The sequence below is a fragment of the Podarcis cretensis genome (assembly GCF_951804945.1).
Source record: "Podarcis cretensis genome assembly, chromosome: 5".
Classification (NCBI taxonomy): domain Eukaryota; kingdom Metazoa; phylum Chordata; class Lepidosauria; order Squamata; family Lacertidae; genus Podarcis; species Podarcis cretensis.
In genome coordinates, this window is record NC_137174.1 from 42,811,681 (window position 1) to 42,836,994 (window position 25,314).

The 25,314-nt window shown below is 40.9% G+C and overlaps 1 protein-coding gene across 1 annotated transcript in view; it reads left to right on the top strand.

The window, feature by feature from the left end:
* Positions 1-24,418, top strand: part of EBF3 (EBF transcription factor 3) — a gene marked incomplete at its 3' end in the record, with an annotated part of 669,366 nt that extends 644,948 nt beyond the window's left edge. Inside the window, exon 17 of the mRNA XM_079977376.1 lies at positions 24,405-24,418. The remainder of the gene's footprint in view (positions 1-24,404) is intronic.
* Positions 24,419-25,314: the final 896 nt, after the last annotated feature.

Below are 25,314 nucleotides of genomic sequence, written 5' to 3' on the forward strand. Positions count from 1 at the left end.
AGAGCTAAGTCCTTGCCTAGCCCTGAATATAGTTCGGTGATTTGTGTGAACTGTGCTGAGGTGCCAGGGGGCATATCCAGGACCCTTAAGTCTGATAAGGCCCTTGGGTCTTCTGTTTGACACCCCTATTGTAATGCCATGCCTTGATATTTTTACCGCTCCATGCAGCATCTCTTTTATATGTGATGGATAAATCCTGTAAGGTTGCATGGGCTTGTAAGATCAGCTTTTGTCCCCAGGTGAGATAGAATAGATAGGCTTTTGGGATGAGGTAAAGTGTGTGAAAGATGGGATATTTTACTTAACCCTGAATTACTAGGCTTTTATGAATTTAACTCAGATCCTCGGAGGTATTTTAACATAGTATTTTTGGTCTGTTTAGTAACAACAGCCATCTGAAATTGTAGTGGCACATAGCCAGAGGGAAGAGAGGTGTTAATGAGACTCTCTATAAATGGAATGAGCTCAGGAATGACAGTTTTCCGTAGTACTTTTGGCATAGGATCGAAGAGCCAGGTGGTGGCACGGAGCTGACCGATCACCTTAGATAATGATAAAAAAAAGCGGTGACAGGGGTGAAAGATTCAAGGTCCATTGAAGAATCACACAGAGAGAGGGAGGAAGGAAGGAAGGGGTGATCACGGATACTTGAGATGCATTGTTGATTCCTCGTCACTTCAGTTTTGCTGGTGAAATATGAGAGGTACTGATCAGGGGAACGTGGCGAGTTATCAATATCAGATGTTTAAATGAGTGGAATTATTAACCTATCTACCATTTGGAATGCGTATTTATGGGTTCTCTGACTGGAATCAATCAGATCTGAAATTCATTTGTTGGTCTTCAGTAGAGATGTACACTTAACCTTTACATTTCAGGGCCAGTAGATGGAAATTGACCTAGAAAAGTATCCCAAAGGTGCCTGGTCCAGTGAGAAAGCAATTCTAGTCATTCCTAAATTATTCTTATGCTGCAGGGGATAAACATTTGCATCAAGGATCCCAATTCAAACTGTGGCAGAGTCTGGGAATACTGGCTGCAGTACAACCCATTCAAAGAGAAATAAATTGGAAGGTCTGAACCATAGCTATATAGCAAATTTCAGAGCTGAAACCTATGATGGATAGTTGGCTTTGGAAGTGAGCTGTGGACTGTGATAGAGATGGATTTTGCAGCTTCCGTTTTTATATAGGTTTCCACTGTACTTACTGACACCAGAGGACATCACAGCAGTTTCAGGCTTTTTCTTTCCTTCTTCCTTCCTTTCTTCCACATGACAGGTGTTTTGGACTTCAACTGCAACACTGAATTCCTTGTTTATCTACAGTCCTAGCCTGTGTTGTCCCCCCCTTCTTCTCCTTTCCCATTCTGCCCTCTGCCTCAGGGACCTTACTATAAGGGACACCTCACAGCAGGCTCCATTATTGCAAAGGGTTTTATGCACCCACTGTCCACCTCAGGCCCAAACTTGCTGGGTCTCCTACTTGCTGCCATGTTGCTCTCTTGCATCTTCCAAGCTTTTAACTTTTTCCATCCCTGCAGCTGCAGAAAAACACTGCCCTTCCCTCTCATAGCTCATGTTGTGTGCTGGGCAGGTGAAGACACAGAGTCAGCAATGGGGAAGAGCCCAAGTGATAGGGTAGGTCTAGCCAGGGCTACATGAAGTAATTAATAGCGCGTAAATGCCTCACACCTGAGCTTTGGACCATGCAAGCAAGTGAGGGTCAAGATGGGTTAGATTATGAGTAGCTGGGTAAAGAATGAAGGCCAGAAACCTCAGAACTGAATCCAGAGAACTAGCATTATGCAGTCTGTACCTGTTGGTAGAATCACAAGTTTTTACCTGATATAACAAGCTAATACAGTGTAGAGCAGGGGTAGCAAATGTTATTACATCCAGATGTTTGGTACTTTAGTTCCCATCAGCCAGCCAAGATGACCAGGAATGATGGGAGTTGTAGTCCACAGCATCTAGTGAGACCATATTGGCTACAACTGGTGTAAAATACAATGACTGAGAATGGATTATGACAGGTCAAAATAAGAGGAATCCAGGCTGAAGTATCTCAGTCTAGGACCCGGAAGCCAACATCCCTTCTATTGGCAAATTTGGGCTGGACTCTCCTAATGCAAGTTAGGAGGTTTGGCATACAGTGTGTGTGGGGGGGCGGTGGTGTGGAATTCCTCAAATATAAAATTGTTTTGTTTCCACTAAACTCTGGGCAATGGGCGCTCTTATGCAAAGCCCTCCCATAGGACGAGAATGTTAAAATAGGTAAATGTCCCTACAGTGTAGAAAGTGGGGAAGCGGGGGACTGGCTCCACTGAACAAGGAATTAATCTTTATGTGGTTATTGTTTTTTTTTTTTATAAATATTTATTGAGATTTTTTTTTAAATACAAAATGCAAAAATGATAAACAATATAACATGTATCATAACACATTTTTCAAAACTTCTTTGGACTCCCTCACGTCTCCCACTCCCACTTACATCATTGTAAATTTTTTCCAGCAATTTATCATCTTATTTATATTCTTAAATCTTGTTCAGTTAATTTAATCTAATCTCCAAAAGTTTTATGTTTCCCTAAATCTCACTTATCGTCAAATTCAAATCTAATTCAATGGTAGGCAATTATTTATGATCTAGCATCCTTCTTAGCATTCGACCAAATTACAATACTTTTGTAAATAAATCTTGAATTTCTTCCAGTCTTCTTCAACCCTCTCTTCTCCCAGGTCTCGAATTCTACCAGTCATCTCGGCCAGTTGCATATAGTCCATCAGCTGCATCTGCCACTCTTCCAGTGTGGGTAGATCTTGAGTTTTCCAGCTCTTAGCGATAAGTATCCTTGCTGCCGTTGTTGCATACATAAAAAATGTTCGGTCCTTCTTTAACACCTTCTGGCCGACAATGCCCAGAAGGAAGGCCTCTGGTTTCTTAGTGAAGGTATACTTAAATACCTTTTTCAACTCATTATATATCATTTCCCAGAAGGCCTTCACTCTAGGGCAAGTCCACCAGAGGTGAAAGAATGTTCCTTCATGTTCTTTACATTTCCAACATTTATTATCAGACAAATGGTATATTTTGGCAAGTTTAACTGGGGTCATGTACCATCTATATATCATTTTCATTACATTTTCCTTCAAAGCATTACATGCAGTGAAGTTCAGCCCGGTGGTCCACAACCTTTCCCAGTCCTCAAACATAATATTATGCCCAATATCCTGAGCCCACTTTATCATAACCGATTTAACCATTTCGTCTTGTGTATTCCATTTCAGCAGCAAGTTATACATTCTTGATAATACCTTAGTTTTTGGTTCTAACAATTCTGTTTCCAACTTCGATTTCTCCACCTGGAACCCTACCTTTTTGTCATTTTTAAAAACTTCTTTAATCTGAGCGTAATGTAACCAGTCTCGCACTTTATCCTTCATTTTCTCCAAACTCTGCAATTTCCAATTGTCTCCGTCTTTTTCTAATATTTCCCAATATTTTAGCCATTTGGCCTCCATATTGGGTCTTTTTCGGGCATTAGCTTCCAGAGGTGAAAGCCACCTCGGAGTTTTGTTTTCCAATAAGTCTTTGTATTTTGTCCAGACATTAAAAACTGCTTTCCTGACAATATGGTTCTTGAAGACCTTATTGATCTTAACCTTATCGTACCATAGATATGCATGCCAACCAAAAGCATTGTTAAACCCTTCCAAATCCAATACGTCAGTGTCTTCGAGAAGTAGCCAGTCTTTTAGCCAGCAAAAGGCTGCGGCTTCATAGTACAACTTTAGGTCCGGCAGGGCAAAGCCCCCTCTTTCTTTCGCATCAGTTAGTATCTTAAACTTAATTCTGGGCTTTTTGCCCTGCCAGACAAATTTAGATATATCTCTCTGCCACTTCCGGAAGCACTCTGTCTTATCCACAATCTGCAATGTTTGAAACAAAAACAACATCTTTGGCAATACATTCATCTTTTACCCCTAGTATACCTGAAGGAGCGTCTCCACCCCCATCGTTCTACCCGGACACTGAGGTCCAGCACCAAGGGCCTTCTGGCGGTTCCCTCACTGCGAGAAGCCAAGTTACAGGGAACCAGGCAGAGGGCCTTTTCGGTAGTGGCACCCTCCTTGTGGAATGCCCTCCCACCAGATGTCAAAGAGAACAACAACTACCAGACTTTTAGAAGACATCTGAAGGCAGCCCTGTTCAGGGATGCTTTTAATGTTTGATGTATCATAGTATTTTAATATTCTTTTGGAAGCCGCCCAGAGTGGCTGGGGAGGCCCAGCCAGATGGGCGGGGTATAAATAATAAATTATTATTATTATTATTATTATTATTATTATTATTATTATTATCTTAACAGCAGCAATTCGGCCTAACAAAGAAAGCTTCAATTTTGTCCAACTATCCAAATCTCTCTTAATTTCAAACCAACATTTTTCATAGTTATCCTTAAATAGACTCAGATTTTTTGCTGTTATGTTTACCCCTAGGTACTTTACTTTTTTAACCACAGTTAGTTCTGTTTCTCTCTGAAACTGTTCCAACTCTGCATCTGTCAGGTTTTTCCCCAACACCTTAGTTTTCTGTTTATTTAGTTTAAATCCCGCCACCCGACCAAAATCTTGGATCAGTTGTAATACTCTTTTTGTACTAGATTCTGGCTCCTGCAGGGTCAGAACTAGGTCATCTGCAAAAGCTTTAAGTTTATATTGTTTCGCTCCGACCTGAATCCCTTCCACCAACCGGTCCCCTCTAATCATATTCAAGAGCACCTCCAGAACTAATATAAATAACAAAGGGGAAATCGGGCAGCCTTGTCGTGTTCCTTTTTCAATTTTAAACTCTTCAGTAACCACATTGTTTACTATCAATTTAGCCATTTGTTCTGAATATATTGCATCAATCCCATTCTCAAAACCCCGACCCACTCCCATTTCTTTTAAATTTCCCTTCATAAATTTCCAAGAGATATTATCAAAGGCCTTCTCCGCATCTATAAAGATTAGCACTGCTTTTGTGTTTATATCAGTTTGCAAAAGTTCCAAAATGTCAATAATGTTCCTTGTATTGGCAAACATGTATCTACCTGGGAGAAAGCCTGCCTGGTCTTTATGAATTACTTCGTTTAAAACTTTTTTAAGTCTACTTGCCAAAACATCTGCAAATATTTTGTAATCCACATTTAAAAGGGAGATGGGATGGTAGTTCTTAAGTTGTGTCTCTTTATGTGGTTATTGTTAAGGTGCCTGCTGTTGAATCATGAAGTTAGTCTGTCAGAACAAACTGACAACACATTGATTTGGACACCAACGAAGGAAATGGTCAGAAGGAGGTACTACAGCTCAGTGATACAGTAGCTATGAGGCAACAGAAAAGGCCAAATGGTTCCACCTGTCTTTATCAAGTTTTGGCCTGGGTCTTTTATCTGAACCACACATTTTTAGAGCTGCTTGCCAGGTCCCCTATTTCCCTGCTCTGTGCTTGTTTTGCTTTGTTGGCCACAGTCTAGCAATCTCCTGGAGACTTTCTGTTTGTCCTACTCAGTCATGGTTGTGTTATTAGACTGCAAAGCTGGACAATATTATATTATATTTCTTTCCAGGGTTATGGTTTCAAATAAGAACATTCTCTTCAGTAATCATCAGCACCCTGAGACACTGCAAATAGGGTAGATCAGACATTGACATCCCTAAACTTAAATTCCAGTGCTTCAATCTAAGTGATGAACTCTACATCAATATTGGGTAATCACTTGTGATATGTTCTCATTTTTGATATTTTAAGGACATTATACATGGCTCCGAGACAAAAATTACACATGTGTGTGACTGAAATGACAGCCTTCTGGGATTTGCTACAGAAATTATAGGTTCTGCTGCAATTTACATGCTAACTTCCATAACCTTGTGATAGTTCAACCATTTGTAAAAGAACAGCGGGAGGTCTAATGCTCTAATATTCAATGAATAATTTTGTTTCACATCAAGCACAAGGTCCAGTTTAATGTTTTATTACATTAACATGACACTGGTTGACATATGCCTGATAATTAAATCAGCTTGTCGTAACAAGGAAGAGAGATAAGTGTGGCTTGTTTTTTTTTTTAAAATGATATTGATTGACATTAAACATTTTGATATCATCTAAGGAGCAAAATAAAACGTGTTTCCTTAGTGAACCATGTGGTGCTGGTTGGCACCTTTTGAAATCTGTTGCTTGCCTAGTATGTTTTGGATGATTATATAGCATTTATTGGGCATTCTGTTGGGGCTTCGTGGAGAATGTGTGAGTTCCATTGGCCACACAGAGCTCCAGATATGTCAGGGTTTACTTCAAAATGCTTCATTCATCCAAAGAAGAACCTTCCTCCCAAGCTTAATTTAACTGGTAGATAGTTTCAATAGGCAGTGTAGACATGAGGACATTCTCTGCTTCTAAATAACCTGGAGGAGTCTAGGTCAAGGAAGTCCAAAGTTTGCAGACTGTGTCCTTTTGGGGATAGGGACACAGAAACCAATAGAACTTTGCCTTTCTTGTGCCTTTTATCTGGCTTTCCAACATTATCTGTTATAGTACATAATAACGTAAGGAAAGCCCTGCTTGATCAGTCCAAAGGCCCACCTAGTCCAGCATCCTGTTCTCATAGTGGCCAACCAGATGCCTGTGGGAAGCCCACAGTCAGAACCTGAGCAAAACTGCACCCCTTGCACTTGCAGTTCCCAGCAGCAGGTATTCAGACGCATTCTGGCTCCAACAGTAGAGGTAGAATGAGAGGCACCATAGGAACGAGTAATATTTAAAACACACACATGTGCGCACACACAGAGAGACACGCACACAAACACACATGTTTAACTTCACAATTTTCAGGAAACCTTCTTTTTCTGCTAGTAGGACAATCCTCACCTGTCTCTGAGCCTGTGTAAGATTCTCCTTCTTTTTCATCTCCTTTCCTCAGCTCTCAGCCTCTTCCTTTGCTTTCCTTTTTCTTGAGACATTGTCAGCTCCACTTTCCACACCCTGCTGGCTTTCCTGCTTTTCACCATGCTGCCAATTCAGTCTCCGTTTCACTCCGTGAGCTTTCTGTTCTTGAGCTTCCTTCCCCAAGAGGTTCTACCCACTAAGATTCTTCTGCCTATAGAGCATTTCCTGTTCCTAGAATCTTCTCATGAAGCAGGAATAGTTTCCTCTAAATGTTATGGGCTACGGCTCCCAACAGCTCCAACCAGCATGGCCAATGGCCACATTTGATGGGGATGTAGTCTACAACATCTGGAAGGCATCACATTGACTATCCCCATCACTGAACATATCCTGTCCCTAGCCCCTGTGTGAACCTTTCCCAGCCCAACAGACTTTTCATTGCCCTCTCTTGAAGCAATTTGTCATGAGCTTTCTATTGCTAACTTCTGTAGTTTGAATGTTCATAAATATTCCATGACATAACAGCAGCTTTACCAGTGTCTGGATCGTAGGGTGTTCACAGATGGTCAGGCAGGAGGCAACAGTTTTTAGCCTACGTATGTGTATGTAAGTTGAAACCCATAATAATTTGTGGTATCTGGAAGAGGCAGGAAAGAGAGAAAGGAAACTCTCCTTCCTTCCTGTGCCTTTGCCCTCCAATTTATCCACAACTTGTTTTCTCCAATGGTTTCAGTTGCTTTGAACATATAGTAATCACTTCCACTACACACAGAATGTTGAAATGTCTCCTTCCTTCCTTTCACACTGTGAGTTTTCAGTTACTGAGCTTCCTTTGCCAAGAGATTCTACCCACCTGTAGTCCAACATCCTCTAGTCCCTAGAAATATCCTGCCTCTCTTTCTTGAAGTGCAGGACATGAAATCTGCCACACAACAGCGGCTAGCACTCTAGTTAGGATAAGCGAGCACACGTCACACCCTTGCGGCAGCTTCAGACTGGGAAAGCTCAAATGAGCAGCAACAAATATATGGCAGCCAATGGGAGTTTCAAAGACAGCCCACACTAAAAGCACACTGTAAATATTGGTACTACATAGGAATGTATGAAGATTTCATGTGATCCATGTTCAGTACAGTGGTACCTCGGGTTAAGAACTTAATTTGTTCCAGAGGTCCATTCTTAACCTGAAACGGTTCTTAATCTGAGGTATGCTTTCGCTAATGGGGCCTCCTGCTGCCGCTGCGCTGCTGGCGTGTGATTTCCGTTCTTATCCTGGGGCAAAGTTCTTAACCTGGAGCAACCACTTCCTGGTTAGCAGAGTTTGTAACCCGAAGCGTCTGTAACCCGAGGTACTACTGTAATAAACATACACCTATCTTTCCTACCTGATCTTGCCATGTAATTTATTTTGTGTGGGTTTTTTTTTGGGGGGGGGGAACAGATGGATAAGTGATCTGGCCAGATTTCAGCCACATGAAAGTACTCTAGGGGTTCAAAGGAACAACTGATAGCTCTGTGGAAACCTGACACGGAGTACACTTTATGTACTGTTAAATATTCTGCTATATGGAAGTTGCTACGACGTGTCAATCAGCCATTTTTATTGGCCACTAGAGTAAGTAGTAATTTTATCCTGGAATGAAATAGTTCTAATTTTAGACTAAATGTATGAGGCATATATAGAATAATAAAAAAGAGCAGAGTGGATGAGTGGTCCAAGGCTATGCATGAACTCTGTGGAAAAGCCCGAATAAGAAGTGATCTCACTGAGCAACCATATCCTGTAACACAAATGGAACATAAAGATTCAAAAATTAAAATGATGCACATTTTATACCTATTGAGATAACTTGCTGCCTTGTTTGAATTTTGAGCAGATTGTGAGCAAGATCCTGTGAGAGTTGAACATTTCAGGCTGCAGTCCTACACACAATTACTTGAGAGTAAGTCCTATTGAACTCAGTGTGACTTGCTTCAGAGAAGACGCACATAAGATTGCTCTGAAGGTTGCAATCCTAAACATAATAAATAGAGAATAAGTCTCATAGAGCACAGTGGGACTTCCTTCTGCATGGCTTCCTATTGATTTCAATGGGAGAGTTTAGCAGATGTGCTTAGGGGCAGCATTTCCTCCTTTCTTTTTTAAAAAGAAAATTCCAAGTTTCCTCCTTCTAAGCATAAGTTGATTTTCTCTTTGTCCGAGGGTAAAAAAATCTCTTTGAGCAAAGGGCATTGTTCAAAAGGGCATTCTGCTATAAAGGGCATTCTCCAATAAGAATCTATTATAGATTAATTTTGTTTTAGGTAGTGATAATTAGGAGGCTAATATTTTATATATTGAGAGTTAAATTTGGAGACCCAACAAACAGCTCCCCTTCCCCTTTTCCCATAGCAGTAACTACTATCTCTCCAGCTGCACCATATCATTACTGTAGCAATTAATTTTTTTTTTTAAACCAAATATTTGGCAGAGATGAGCAATGGGGAAAAACAGAGGGAAAGTATTGGGGGCTTTGATGATCAGCATCTTTGAAAAGGATTGTTGAACCTAGTGGGAGAAATGAAGACTTGGGGGTAATCCATGTGCTGAAATATTTTTGCTTCTTTTTCTAGAAAATGTGCAATTTGGTCAGGCAGAAAAAATTGAACAGAGCCTTCCAAGCAATAAATCACTGGATTGCTGGTGACATTCATACAATGCGGATATAGTGTTAACTGTATGAGTCAGACAGCCCTTACTGCACTCAGTCTGTTCCTAGGAGGTGACCTTGCCATGGTGTAGTAATCAATCATTCTGGCACAGGACACACTGTTTTTGTTTAATATTACACTATTGGAATATATAGTAAACAAAGTGCAAAGGAAATTTTGAAAGCGAGCACTCTATAAGGCATACTGGAATATTTAGCTGCCTTCCGAGTGCCACCACATACTCTGTGCTGTGTGGGAGCTTGCCTTCAGTTTACTAAGTTTAGGACAAAAGCGTATGCAGCTGTGCTAATCCTAGTTAACTGACTGTGCAATGCAAGAGGAGAAATTCAGTGGGAATGGGAGGTTAGAAAGAGATTTACTACAATAGCTCCTGCCGCCTAGCATTTCTTATTTTGGCAGCTCAATGTAGTGCATGCCCTGTGGTTTTTCCCAAGCAAATGATAAAAATACCCGCACTTCAAACACCATAAAGAATTAAGCAAAGAAATCTTAATTATCTAGTAAACATAGTTTGCATGTGTGGAAAGTTATAAATTGCTTGCAAATATTGCTTATTGCTAACAGAAAGGTTATTGGGGATTTCAGCCTTACGTTTTATGTACCACAGGCACATTAATTCATGGTGGTTTATATAAATGAATAGGTCAAAATAAGAAGAAAACAGGCACTTTAAAAAGAATGTACTGCAGGTAAAAAATATAAAGTTGCCCCCTACTCCGAACACACACACATTCTCCAATAGCACTTGAAGAAATGTTCTGCTAAATTTTTAAAGCCATTATCTTGCATGCGACACTAAAAGATCTTGTGCCAAATGGATTACCAATATTTAGCTTGGGCCCAGGTAAAGAGATTATTAGATGGTATTGATGGCATCATTTGTGTAGGTACTCTGTTCAACAACACCCAAGCCTGTCCGTAAAACAAAAGGTAAAATTACAAACATACCCAATTTTCTTGCAAATGCAATTTATTTTTAAATATGAAGAATTCTCTGATACATATTAGCCCTTTTCAGGCATTTCCACTCATTTATTTCCAGGCACATGAAGGGAGGGTTTTGGTGCTGGTTTCATCACTGTCCACATGCCAGGGGCTTAATGTCTGCTACTGGAGGTCTTCTTTAATTGGGTAGGCTCCTTGAGAATTTAAATTGCATGAGACTAGGCAAACATAGAAGGATCCCTGCCGCAGATGTTCAGCTTGCAACATATAGAGGGGATGGAGAATAGAGGGCATGAAGATACACAAGAGAGGGGCCATAGCTGGGGAACACATCCCTGCTTTCCCCACTCACACAACTGGAATCAAATGAGGAAGGGATGCTTGGTTGGAAAGGGCTAATGACATTGCAGGATTGCAGGACACTCCAAAACTATTCTACGGTATAGCATCAGATCCAATTTCTTGGTGCCCAACTTGCTGTATTTAATCAGATGCCAGAAACTAGTACCATGCCCAGTGCCAATGCATTAGCCTTTGTTCATGGTTCTTTGTCAGTGACTTCCTCATGCTGTGTGTGTGTGTGTGTGTGTGTGTGTGTGTGTAGATGTTGACTGACAGCTATACCAGTCCTGGGTGTCATCTTGTTGAGGCAGAACCATGAAGGAAATGAGTGGACATCCCATTTTCTCATGCGAGAGCACAGAGGCTTTTTTGGGTGCCATTATATTGCACGATTTCACACTGAGAAAAAGGTGCTTCCCCCAAAATCTTGTGCAGCACTCCAAAATGCATGCTTGCAAAGAATGTGCAGTTTTGGGGCTCCGTGATCTTGTGGGGGTCATGTGACTCACATTTGAGCACAAGTGGGAAGACATGTGTCCCATTTTGGGGACTCAAGATATTGGAGGGTTTGTAACTGACATCTTGCCAAAGACTTACAAAGGTTTCAATTGGACCAGGGACGCGAGTAATAATATGCATTTCAACTTGCAGGTGGTGGCAGTAGAACTTGCTGGTTACCTCCTCCCCACACGTTCTTTGGACATGCAGACAAGAAGCCTAACGTGTTAAGAGGGGCCTTCACCTTCACTAATCCTCATGAAGTGGAGGGAGGATCATGGCAATCTTTATCAATAATATCACTGAAGGCTCTGCCCCTTTGGGCTTCATTGCAGCAATTATTTTCAGTACATCTCCTGCTAATTGTGTCAGATCATATGTTTCTGTTACGGGAGCAGCAGTGCACACAGTACCTGAATGAGATATTGGGCATTCTGCTACTCTGGAAGGGAAGAAAGAAAAAGGCAATGGATAATATAAGCACTTAACTTCTGGGTCTCATTTTCAGTTTTTGTCAAGTTGTATTTTTTTATTAAAAAAATACCAAGATAAATTGGTTGATTTCACCAGAAAAAATAACAGTGATAGTAATTATTTTATTAGGCATGCTAATTATTATTATCCTAGATTCATATGAGTATGAATGAAGCAGAATTTGGCCTCATGTTAGGGAAAACCACCAAATAAAATTTATTTCATAGCCGAGGCATTTAATTTTGCCATAAAGTATTTGGGTATAACATTTTGAAAAAGCAGCCTGAAATTGTTTTCCTAGAACAAACCACACAGAGAAAGGGGCAGGAAGACCTAAAAAGTATATACATTGTTCTCAACTGAGTTTATCTCAGATGTTTAATGGAGTCACACGTACAATTGCTTAACAGGTCTTCTCAATTTGATCTTGTAAGGCATTTCTGTTTCTATAACTGTCTTCTAATGCTGTGATCCTAACTAATTCATAAATAAGTCCGATTTCAGTAAGGTTAGGGTTCCAGCCTAAATTTCCAGATGAAGAGGTCTGTTTAGCACTTGGGTGAACTTACTGTGTTCATTGGAGAATGTGCACAATCACTTCAGGGAAGCCCAATAAATTTTGGTATCCTACGCAGAAAATTCATATGGCACTGTTCAATTGTAAACAACAGTAACTAGTTATATAACTGACTATTTGCTGCCTTTTAATAGTGCCTAGATTCTGCTGCTGGAGATGCAACTGAATGGTGCTGGAATTGGAAACCCTGCTTAATACACATATAGATGTGACTGTCAGAAATGTAGCTTGGCAAATGCAGATCTTATTCAAATATGGTCCTCAGATTAAACACCCCCCCCCCGCAAAAAAAATGGATTATACATTTAGCTATATTGTGTGCAACTCCAATCACTATTAAACCAAATTGGGAAGTGAAATAGGAAACCACACCCTAGCAGAAGTATCTGTTATTGTAGGTCTTTGCATCAAATGTCACTGGTGGAGTTCAGTGGTTGTTGCTTCCTTTACACTGATCTTGCCAGTACATTGGATTTAACTGCGATGAGCCTGGGAATTGCCATGGTCAATATCTGTCTTGTAGGTATCTGGGCCTTTGAATCAACATGACATTCATCCGCCATAGTACCAGGGCCTCCTAGAAAGACAATCTCTGGAAACATTCTAAGATAACAGAAAGCAGACTAGCGAAGGATTCCTTGTAAGCAATGTGTGGGTAAGGAAATTCATTACAAATGTATTACCAGTGCTGGCCCGATCATTAGGCAGAGTGGAGCAACTGCCTCAAACAGTAGATGTGGCAGCAGTCTCCCCAACATCTCCCTTGAGTCCTCTAAGATGCCCTGCCCCACCCTTTGGAACCCAGCTCGCTGCCCTCAGGTAGAGTGAGAATGCTTTCCCTTTGTTGAAGTAAGATTCAACAAAAAAATTTGGAGTTAAATTTGGAAAACTTAAAATACAACACACAAATGGAGCAATGAATATCATACTTGCTGTAGAAATGTCCAACCTAAAATGAGACATGTTAATTTGTTACATTTCAAGATAATATTTATAGAATGGGATATATTCAAAGCTAGTTTTGTCCTTCAGTTTGCTATCTCTTTGAAAATTTGTTTTGAAGGTTGTTGGAAAACACTCACAACACAGAAAATTAATAAAAAGAAATATGTAGATTGTAGTCAATTTACAGATAATAAATAACAATGTAGTGGTTCCTCCCATCCCCAGGACTGCATTCCGGTGGTTATTAAAGCACTGAAGCTTAATCACTGCCATATTTCAAATGTGGCCATGTTGAATGCTTGCATGTTTGTATTGAAAGGTTTTTAATATTCATATGTGTAAAAAAAAGGTCTGACATAATGGAACATTTAAATATAAAACTAGTTATAATTTATATGAAGATAGCTACACTGTTTCAGGTTGTGTAAGGATAAAATAGCACATGAGTACATAAAATAACACAAGGAGCCCTCTTTAGGAAATAAACACAACACTTTAAAAAAATAAAATTTTGAATTAGAGCTTATTTGATTTACATTTAAAGGATAGATTGGCTGGGTAAAGTTAAGCTACTTGGATCACAAAACCCAGCCAACATGTCAGAGGTACACTGGCAGGTTAACCTAGATTCAGTGTACAAATAAGTGTCAATCCCCTTATAGGTTCCTTCGAGGAATCACATTACATACCTCTTCCAGTGCTTCAAATCACCGGGGAATGATCATTTTCGCTCCAGTACCATTACAGTGTACCACTTCCTATAACAATAATGGGTGTCAGGTACTGTTTGGACTAGACAAGATTAAGTTATCACCCCCCTGCTGTGTGTTAATTTATTGCTTCAGACATTTTCATATCTGATCCATTTTCACCCACTCTGTTGCTGTTCCACAAAGTTCTCAGCTTCTGCCAGTCTCGGTATCATTTGAGCTGAGAATACCTGGCACCGTGAAATGGCTTTCCTCTCAGTGCATGGCTCAGGTATGATCCTTAGAGAGAGCAGCTGTGTGCTCCCCATAGAACGGGGGAATAGAAATGCGGTACAAACACAGCAAAGCAATATGCTTAGGTGTGACACAAAAACTCAAAATATTAGCATTTTAGTAAACAAGAAAGGAAATTGCGATTCTATCTGAGATCCCAGTGCTAGACATCTTTAGGTAATAGTGTTATTTCTTGAAGGAAATACAGGGTCACAGCCACACAGCAGCGACATCAAAAACGTTATTTTTTTTTGTCCCCTGGTTTTGTTTAGTGATTATGTAGAACCTGCTGAAAAGGTGTTTATTTCTGTTTGTAAATTGAATGCACTGGGTGTTTCTTTCAGCTTTGCCCCAGGCTCTGTTGGATATGCTGATGGAGTTGGAAGCAGAGTCAGGCACGAGAGAGAAAGAGGAACGCAGGCAGAAAAGAACTCAAGTAGAAAACAAAGCTGTATTTTTGTCATTTCATACCTCTCCAAAGTCCCACTACGTGAGGCGAAAAAGTGAATTTAATATACAACGTTAAATGGGGCAGGTGATGTAAAAAGAAATGTGGGGGAAATAAAGGAATACTGTGCATTAGTCACTTTCTACAGCTGCTGCTTAGGATACCATTGTTTTGTGAATCTCATGGGTGGCTGCACAGCATGGAATACATTCTGAATTTCCAAGTGTATTGTTGCATTGACATTGTCTGGATGTAGGCCTTAGGCTAAGGTCTAAATGATATTTTTCTTCCCCCAAATATTTTATGATTTTGAGGGATTAGATTAACCCCTGCACCTGTGTGTGTGTGTGTGTGTGTGTAGCAAATGAAGCCCCTATTCAGACAACACACCCACAGGGAATGCACAGAGGGGCCTTCAATGAAGCTTAATGCTGGCCGATTCAGACAAAAGGAGATGGTTCTTAATGCAGCACATGGTTCTACTATGGAATCTGCTACCACAAGGAGGAGTGATGGCCACCAACCTGGGCAGTTTTAAAAAGGCATTAGACAAACTCACAAACTCATGGAGAATGAGGCTGACAATAGCTACTAGTAAGGATGTCTATGCAACCTCTAGTATCAGTGGCATCATGTCTCTGAATTACCATTTACTGGGGATCATGAGCAAAAGTTTGCTGCTTTGCTCATGTCCTGCTCATGGGCTTCCCATAGGTAGGGTTGCCATGTGTCCTCCTTTTCAAGGACACATCCTCTTTTCTGTCTGGGTGGATTTTTTATTATTTGCCAAAATGTCTCTGGTTGTACTTTCTGGATGAGACATAGACATAACTGGTGGTTAAAGACTTGCTTTCCTCTTCTCTTTTCCCCATCTCTGCAATATATCACAGTTTCTACAGCTGATGTACAGTGGTACCTCAGGTTACATATGATTCAGGTTACAGACACTTCAGGTTACAGACTCTGCTAAACCAGAAATAGTGCTTCAGGTTAAGAACTTTGCTTCAGGATGAGAAGAGAAATCGTGCTCTGGCGGTGCGGCGGTAGCGGGAGGCCCCATTAGCTAAAGTGGTGCTTCAGGTTAAGAACAGTTTCAGGTTACGTATGGACCTCCGGAATGAATTAAGTACTTAACCTGAGGTACCACTGTATAGTGGGGGCATTTAAAATTAGAGTCATCATAGCGTCCTCTTTTATTGCTTTTCAAAATAGCGCAACCCTACCCATTGGCACTGATGATCTGTTGGTATAATCCTGCGTAACCTGGGCCAATAGGATAATCAGAACCGGTTGGTTTGCAGGAGGTGGGGCTCAGGGCTAATTGCACATGACATTAAATGCATCATTCTGTTCAATAAGCACTTTTAAAAACTGGAGATAGCTGTTGTGGGGTGAAGAGGGGGTGTTTAACCCTTTACTCATTGCCATGATCCCAATGAAAATTTCATCACTACTACATTATAGTATGAACTGGGAGGAAAACCCTGCTTGAGGCGTTCTTGCAGTCTGTGGTCAATGACCATTGAGTCCATTTTCCAGTGGCTTAAAGAGAAAGTTCTTATTTTCAGTTTCTGTTTCTAACAGGACAAAGGACTCCTTTTCCTGGCATCATCAGCTATCATTGCTAAGACCAGGTTACTAGGACTGTCCAAACTCTAACGTGTCCTCACAGCAATCCAAATAGTTTCCTCATCTTTAGACCTGTTGCTTTCTTGATACACTTGTCCTGATTGTTTGCCCCAAGTTTGTACTCTGCAGAATATTATTTGTTAATGGGTAGGCATGTACATTTGTCTCATTCCATACTTTCTTGACTATAGATAGTTGTATATAAAGTCTCTCTCTCTCTCTCTCTCTCTCTCTCTCTCTCTCTCTCTCTCTCTCTCCCCAGTAGGCAAGGTATCGTATGCAGATATAAAGAGATGAGATTATATACTTCCCACAAATAAATTCTCCCATACTATCTTATTGAATTTCTAGTAAGTTGGCAGACTAAAGTGATTTTTAACACTTATCAACTGGATTTATGATTTTGGTGTCATCCACCCTGATTCTGACATTAGGAAATGTTCAACATGAGGGAGTCACGCAATGATTTTTTTAACTACACTATAAAATACTTTTAGTCTCTTTTCTTTTTAAAATCCATAAATGGCTAATTTAATCATAGCCCCAGAGTAGATATTCTAGGTTTCTTGCTCTGCTAATTATTTGGCAGAATTTTGTTGCTTTAAATCATGGTGACATTTGCGTGACTAGTAAATCATAAATTATAGGCTCATGGTCATCAAAGGCCAGCTTGAGAGTCTTGGCCGTGTGACAGAAGAAGAGACTCTTTGTTCTTGAATGTTCCTGCTCTTCCTTAGATGCATGTGAAGGAGAACAGGTACAAATAGAAATGAAACCAGAACAGTTGCCTGCATTGGTTTTCTTCCTTCCATGCCTATGTTCTGCTTTTTGTGATTCTCTTACATGAAAACAACCAACAGCAATATTGGTTAGCTCTAAGGGTCTTGATAAATTTGGAAATTAAGCTGGATTAAGCTTAATCACAAATAACATTTCACATTTAAAATGTATTAGATGACTGAAAACAGGCATTTTGGCTAAAATGGATCTTCTGAATTAAAAGGGAGGAAATGCAATTGAATCTCTCTCATATTTGGAATATCTTTTTTTACCATAGGTGTCAAACTGGGTGTGGATGAGCATCATCCAAGCAGATGGACATTTTGAGTTGGACTGCATTCCTGTTAAGTTTATTTGGCATAAATTGTTATAGTCTGAGTATAAAGTACCCAGGTCTGGGGACTCAGCCACACTGGCAAAGAAAAAGTGTTTTATATGTGTTATATATGCATTATAACACTGTGACACCAGATGAAATGCTTTTTTGCTATGTCTAGATCCGGCCTGGGTGGTTTGTGGGAGCCAACTTAGAACCCCATTCCTGTGGAAGACTGTTTATGAGGGTCCACTCATAGCAGCCATTAACGTATATTAAGGGTGATCTCCAGCTATCACATTCAGTTAATGCAAGGCTTTAATGTTGTGCAACAAACTTTCCCTCTATCCTCCCTTTGCACACACCTTTCCCAAATCTTCTCTGGAAGGTTAAGGGAACCCTATAACTAATTTAGAGAGTCCCAGTTCCTGCCAACCTAGCCATTCAAAAGCACGTCAAAGTGCAAGTAGATAAATAGGTACCACTTCAGCAGGAAGGTAAACGGTGTTTGCCAGAAGCAGTTTAGTCATGCTGGCCACATGACCTGGAAGCTGTACGCCGGCACCCTTGGCCAATAAAGCGAGATGAGCGCCGCAACCTCAGAGTCGGCCACGACTGGACCTAATGGTCAGGGGTTCCTTTACCTTTACCTTTTACAGAGAGAAGAGAGGAGAAAAGGTTCTGTTGCACAAGGACACAGCTATCCAGCCCACAGGTTTCACAGACAGTTGCAATGGCCAATATTGCATATCCCAGTTCTATTCTGGAGCTGAGAGAGAGTGATGGTGGTGAAATCAGAGACCTGATCTGCTGTGGCTCATGGTTGATCAATAGGTTCCTTGATAGCTCAGTTGGTAGAGCACAAGACTCTGAATCTCGGGGTCATGGGTTCAAGCCCAACATTGAACAAAAGATTCCTGCATTGCTGGGGGTTGGACTAGATGACCCCTGTGGTCCCTTCCAACTCTACAATTCTATGATTTATACCCTGAGGATTCTGTTTTAATGAACCTAGAATCCCTGACAATTGTGGACCATAAATATGGGATCTATCGCCTAGAGCATTATGATTCAATACAAGGTTCATGCTTAACTGCAGAATCATATATTTTGACAGCTGCACAGTTGCTTCTGAGAAACGGTCTGCAGCTGTCATAGAGCTTGTCAGTGTGACAGTGCCAGTCCACAGATTAATCTTTTACATGTTGTGGATCCTCTACCCATTCATTTTTCTCATGGCAACCAGCTTCTGCATTAATGTGGGAAGTGGTCCATACCAAAGAGGGCAGGAATAGTCTGACAGTGCAACCCTATGCACATCTACTTAGAAGTAAGCCCCTTTGAGTTAGTCCCAGGAATGTGTATAGGATTGCAGCATGAGTACTGAAAGGAAGATGTCCATGGCTCAATACACTGTGCTGGAAAGAAAATTAAACTAACGGATTTACCTCCTCGTTGAAAGATTCTTGTGACAAATGATGTCAACCCTCATGTCAAATGATGTCAACCCTCAGTTTGCCAAGAAACAAATCAAAAGAGCAAAGCAGACCCAAAAGAATACAAGCAGAAGGTTCAACATGTGAGTGACAGTATTAAAAAACTGCACATCATATGTACTAACAGGCAACTCATTCCCCAAATGTAGATCCTTTCAAAGCCAAAGCAGCACCATCCACACACAACAGAGGAGTATAACAGGCTTGGAGAATCCCAAAGTTTACAGAAATTAAAATACACATTTTTTTTTTAAATCATGCTAAGTCTGATCCCAAAATAGGTTAAGAATGCTCAGTCAACATGGAATATTGACTGACGGTTGGAGAGAAGGCAATGGAAAACCAGAAGAAGGGGGAATTGAATGAAATATTATGAAAAAAATTAAGACTGTCTGTCTGAAATCCCACACTGCATTTTTTTGTTGCCAGTCCCAATTGTGATTTTATTATTCGCAAACTACAAAATCTCACTTTGGACAAATCCTAGAAGATATGCAGAAAGGACTGAGTTGGCCTTTTGTACCAAAACAATGCAGAGTCTTGGTATTACGAAAAGACTAGAAATTTACCAACTAAATTTACTAACAAAGAAGGAAAACTGTAATAGCCATCACCACCATCATCCTCATCGTTATTGCTGCTCTTGTGTGCTCTATAACTTTTCCAACTTTTACTTTTAGAAGATTGAATGTACAAATCCATCCTACTGTAAAAAAAGAGAGGAGCAGCAAACAGGATCCTTCGAGTGAAAGTAAATGCAATCTCTGATATAATGTAAAATGGTTAACTCACACAAAGAACAACATTAATGACTGTAATCCAATGGTACAGGGTCTGTGCTCATGGTCTTTGCAAGCTCTGCTTCATCAGCCAAGCCTGAATGAGTGTCTATTGCAATGCTATAATAGAAACACATCTGGCCGCCTCAGTCCTTCAATATTATTTGGTGCTAGGACTTGTGTATTGACTTACAACTTGCTTCGGCTAACCACCACTGCAGTTTCCTTTCTTAAGCTTCTGCAATACAGGGATCCTTTTCAAACTATCTACAAAACTAAGTCTGAGCCCAAAGTTTTCACTTGCGATTTGAAGGGGAAAGGATTTTGAGGGCAAAAATCTGGGGGATGGTTTCAGACTGGGGAGTATTTTAAAAGTTTCAAGAAGATTGTCACTAGCATCAGTGCTGGATTATGAATAGGCTAAGCAGGCTGAAGCCTAGGGCCTCTAAATCTAGGGGGCCTCGCCAGCCTGTCCACTCCCCAGCGGGCAGTCTCCCCTCTCCCAAAATTGCAAACTCAAGACTTCATGCAAGGGCAGGGCAACTCGGATCTCAAAGTAGGGGGCCTCATCAGCCCGCCCTCTCCCCAGTGCTGCAGTCTCCACTCTCCCAAAATTGCAAACCCAAGACTTCATGCAAGGGCAGGGCAACTCAGGCCCAGCAACTATGAGACTCAGGGCTAGCCAGTGGGGCCCAATTTGAAGCAGTGGGGTGCAACTTGAATTTTTTTTTTGTAGGGCCCCAGTTCACAGCCAAAGTCTGCAAAACCTTATAGATATAAATAAAATCCATCTAGATTGCCCTGGTGCGGGGGGGGGGGTCCCTTAGAATCAGCACGCGGGCCCAGTATGGCCCAATTGGTCCAATTGCCTTAAGGTCAGCCCTGATGAGACTGTGCAGGGGTTGAACTGACAAGCCCTGCACCTTCTAGGTCCCTGGTGTCACTATTCAATTTACAGACTCAAGGACTTGTTACAGAAAATAAAGGAGGGGCACTTATTGGAAATGAGTTTTGTCACCTCTTCCCCCGCCCCAAACCTCGAGACAATGAGCCCAGCCACCTTTTATTCATAGTCTCATAAGCACTATACTGCAGCATGCCATACATAAACCTGTATGTTCAACAGCTGAGATATATACCCAAATGTAGCAATGGACATTTATGTTACTGCTTTATGAATGAACACTGTTTTATGAATGGATTCTGTATTTTGTGAATTACCTAAGAGCCACCAATAGGGAGCTCTAGAATCTGACAGCTAACCAATTGGGTACTACCAAACAGTGACCCCTATTGCTGAAAGCAGGTAACCAGCAGGGAACGCTTCAGCTCAGCCTTTGCACTGTTTACTTAACACCCCCTGCTGTGCAGATAATGGAGAAAGCTCATAAATTGTATGCCTTCTGGCATCCTGGCCAACTCTATTACACTGGTGTAAACCATGGTGCACCAGAAGCCCAGAATAGCATCAAATAAAATCCACTCATACATCAGCAACTGATAAGACTTGTCAACCAGTTCTTCCAAAGTCTTCCTAAATTATAAAGCTCCAAAATACACACCAAAAGAGAACAGGGAAGAGTGAGGCATACAATGGGCACCACCAGTGAAAAGGCTCTACTCCGTGTAGCTCCTGCCCTGTCATTTGATAGGGAGCCCACTTGTCTCCAGGTCCAGTACAAAGACCATAAGAAGGGAGAGCAGGGACCTTGAAGTTCCCAACAGCTGTTAATCAAGCAAGCAAGCACACAGGTCACCTTTGTCACAATCAGGACGCCTATGTTCTGGCCAGGCCTGCATCCAATCTTGTTTTTGTAACCAAAATTATATTATCAACATATACAAGCAGAAAAGTTGTTTTCCTTCATTTGCAAGGAATCATACAAAACAAAGTAGCACTAATAAAGAAATGTTCCAGGGTGGCAACAGAAAGCAAACTAAAAATACTTTTGTAGTTCATCAAAACTATCCAGCAATATCAAGTTATAGGAAAACTGGTGCTCTCAACAGTAATCCTTCTAGTTGGTTAATTGGTTTGGCAACTTCCATGCACATGACGTGTGATGCTAATTATTTTCCCCAAGAGTTAAATAATAACTAATCAGAGGCAGCTACAGTTGCAAATGGCAACAAAATATCTGTGAAAGGAAGAGGAGCAGGTTTGCTGAAGTGCGTTGCAGGGAGAAATACTGTTTGTAATGAAGTGAGAGCTGTAGTCTACTTGCTCGAATTATCAAATAAGAAAGTTTTGAGAATTTAAATTGATTACTTAATTGAGAAGGGGATTGTAACAAAAACACTGGGGCCTAATTTGAATAGCAGAGTGCCTGGTATTTATTTCCACACAGTGGCTGCAGACTAAAGCACTTGTCAGGAGAGCTATGAGATTCAGGTGAGGGTCATACGCCTTGTCAATCCCAGCAGGTATATAACAGGAAGACTCTGCGCAGGCCACAAACGGTTTACAACGTTCAGTTACTGCAAAAGTTTTCAGTGTTCATTTTATGCATTTTTTAAAAAATCACCATGGCATTTATCTAAATTATCTTCATCTAAATCTGGCCCTGGCTAGCATTAATGAGTAAGGGCACTTGAAACATTCCAATAATTCCATGCTCCTGTAGTTAACAAAATGCCAGCTTGGTGTAGTGGTTAAGAGCTTTGGGTTTGGAATCTGGTGAACCAGGTTCGCTTCTCCGCTCCTCCACATGCAGCTTCTGGGTGACCTTGAGCCAGTCTGAAGTCTCTCAGCTTCACTCATCTCACTGAGTGTTTGTTGTGGGGGAAGAAGGGAAAGGAGATTGTTAGCCGCTTTGAGACTCCTTAGGGTAGTGATAAAGCGGGATATCAAATCCAAACTCTTCTTCTTCTTCTTCTCCCCCCCCCCCAAAGAATTGCCACCTGCAAACAGGAGAGGGGCCAATTTGCAACAGCTCTGCACTATCTCACCTATGATGCAATGTTTCTCTTGTACAGGAGATATGGCAGTCTCTATATAGAAGAGACTGTGTATATATATATATATATATATATAGTGATAATTTTCCCCATAGTTTAGAGCATGGGTCCCCAATTGTCTTCTTTTTGGCCCGGGGCACATTTTGAAATCTAAGAAACTGTTGTAGGCACCACAAAATACCCGTTTCATAGGTGGGTGCCTAGTGATGCTCAGAGCACTCCCCTCCCCCGGAAAAGGTAACACATACCTCCAAGACAAATAAAACAAACAAAAAAAATCAGGCAACTCCCCCTTCAATTAAAAATAAATAGGAATAGGAATTGGGAGGGGCAGGTGGCCTTGAAGGCTGCTTGATTGTAGGCTTCTGTTCACAGCAGAAAAGTCGTTTGATTTTTAAGCAAAGACTCTTTTCAATTGGTACTTATTTTATACTTATTTTGTTGACACACTTTTTTTTCCAGTTTGCACATTCATCAAAAGAGAAGGAAGTGGAAATGACTTGTACTTCCCAACATCTACAGTAATCTGCAAGCTGGGGCTCCCAGATCTATTCCATGGAAAGATCTGGGGATCCCAGATGGCCAGTTGATTGTATGGATCTCATGACATAAGAGATCTGAGAATCGCTCTGGTTGTTGCAGCAAGAGCATGAAAAGTGGCACTGGGAAGGACTTGTGGCTCTGATTTGCCCTCTTCAGTATAATCTGCAATCTGGTTCTGAGTTTCACTTCAGAACAGAAGACCAAGGAAAACTACTGAATCTTTATTGGGGCTGTTCTTTTAGCAGAGCAGCAGTATCAATCTTAAGGCCACCCAGCCTCTCTGCTGTTTTCACTGAAGCATGTGCTTTCCCTCTAAATGACATTTCAGTATCTACGTTCCCTAGGGGTACACCCTTCCTTACTTCTCTGACACTTGTATGGTAGATGAGGAAAGTGGCTCAATTGCTGGATCAATGGGAGAATTTGCCACACTGATTATTTCTTTTCTGCTGCAGATTGTGGCACCAATGGTCCATTAGGGACAGAGACACAACAACAACGCTGATTCACTTTTGCAGGAAACAGGAAGGAAAACATGTTGAAAACAAAAATGGTTCTTTCTCTTAGATTTCAGCTGACATGTTAGCTACCACACATGTAATCGCATGCTCTGACATTAGGTCCCAACACAGAATAGATTTGTGTGTGTGTGTGTGTGTGGCAACTACAATGCATTCCTGAGACAGCATTTGAGTTACATTGCAGCTTCCAAACCAGTCTCAAGGGAAGCCCCACAAAGAGTAGTCCAATTGTCAGGTTACAAATATGGTGGCCAATCTATTCCCACACAAGAAAGGCCATCATTGACACACCACCATAAGCTGATAGAACACACTCCTCACCACAGAAATTACCTGGACCCCCAGCAACAAAGATGAACTACACACCTGTTCTCTGCAGCATTGACATACTTCTTTCAGACATTTTCTGCCACACAGTAAAATAAATTGGAATGGACTAAGATGGCCAGCATTTGGTTACAGGATTTCCTCCCATCCAATGATATCTCTGGCTTCCTTTCTTGACCTTTAAAGCAGTACAAAGTGAGCTTTTTAGGGAATGTTTGCAGAACTGAATGTAGTCACAAATACCTTTGTTTTGCAGGTGCTAGAATTCTATTTAGCCCAGTACAGTGGTATCTTGAGTTACAAACGCCTCAGGTTACAAACGCTTCAGGTTACAAACTCTGCTAACCTGGAAGAGTTACCTCGATTTGAGAACTTTGCCCCAGGATGAGAACAGAAATCGTGTGCCGGCGGCACAGTGGCCAAGAGGCCCCATTAGCAAAAGCACGCCTCTAGTTAAAAACAGTTTCAGGTTAAGAACGGACCTCTGGAACGAATTAAGTTCGTAACTAGAGGTACCACTGTATTTTTCTTGGGCCCTAATGAAATCATTCTGTGCTTTGAAAACTGAAGAGAGAAATATACCTCTTTGGATATTACAGGTAATGGTCAAATTTTCGTTGTCCACATCCATCAGTTTTACACTATTCTAACTTGATAGGCTGTGCAGCTGTTGCTCCTTATTTACAAAGGAATCCATTCATTATGGTATGTCATGGGAGTGAAGAGAAGGGAGGTGACCTAGTTAAAATGATTGCAAAAATAACATTCCAAATAACACGAAGATATTCAGAAATTTTTGGGGTTGGGAACAATGCTGAGCAACGCTAAAGAATAGATAAGTATTTTAAAATTATAACTGCTGGAAACATTATTCTTAGCTGTTTCCATTGCAAAATAGTCCATTGCAAAATAGTCAACAATGAGTGGGAATTAAATAATCCACATACCCCTTGGTTATCCCATCCATTCCTTTACCATGTCACAACCCACCCACTCCCGGAATCCAAGCAAAAAAGAACCATATCCTCAAGAGATATCACTGGGTAAACATGAGAATTCTGTATAATTGAACCTGAGAAACAAAATGTCTGTGTAAATTATATGGC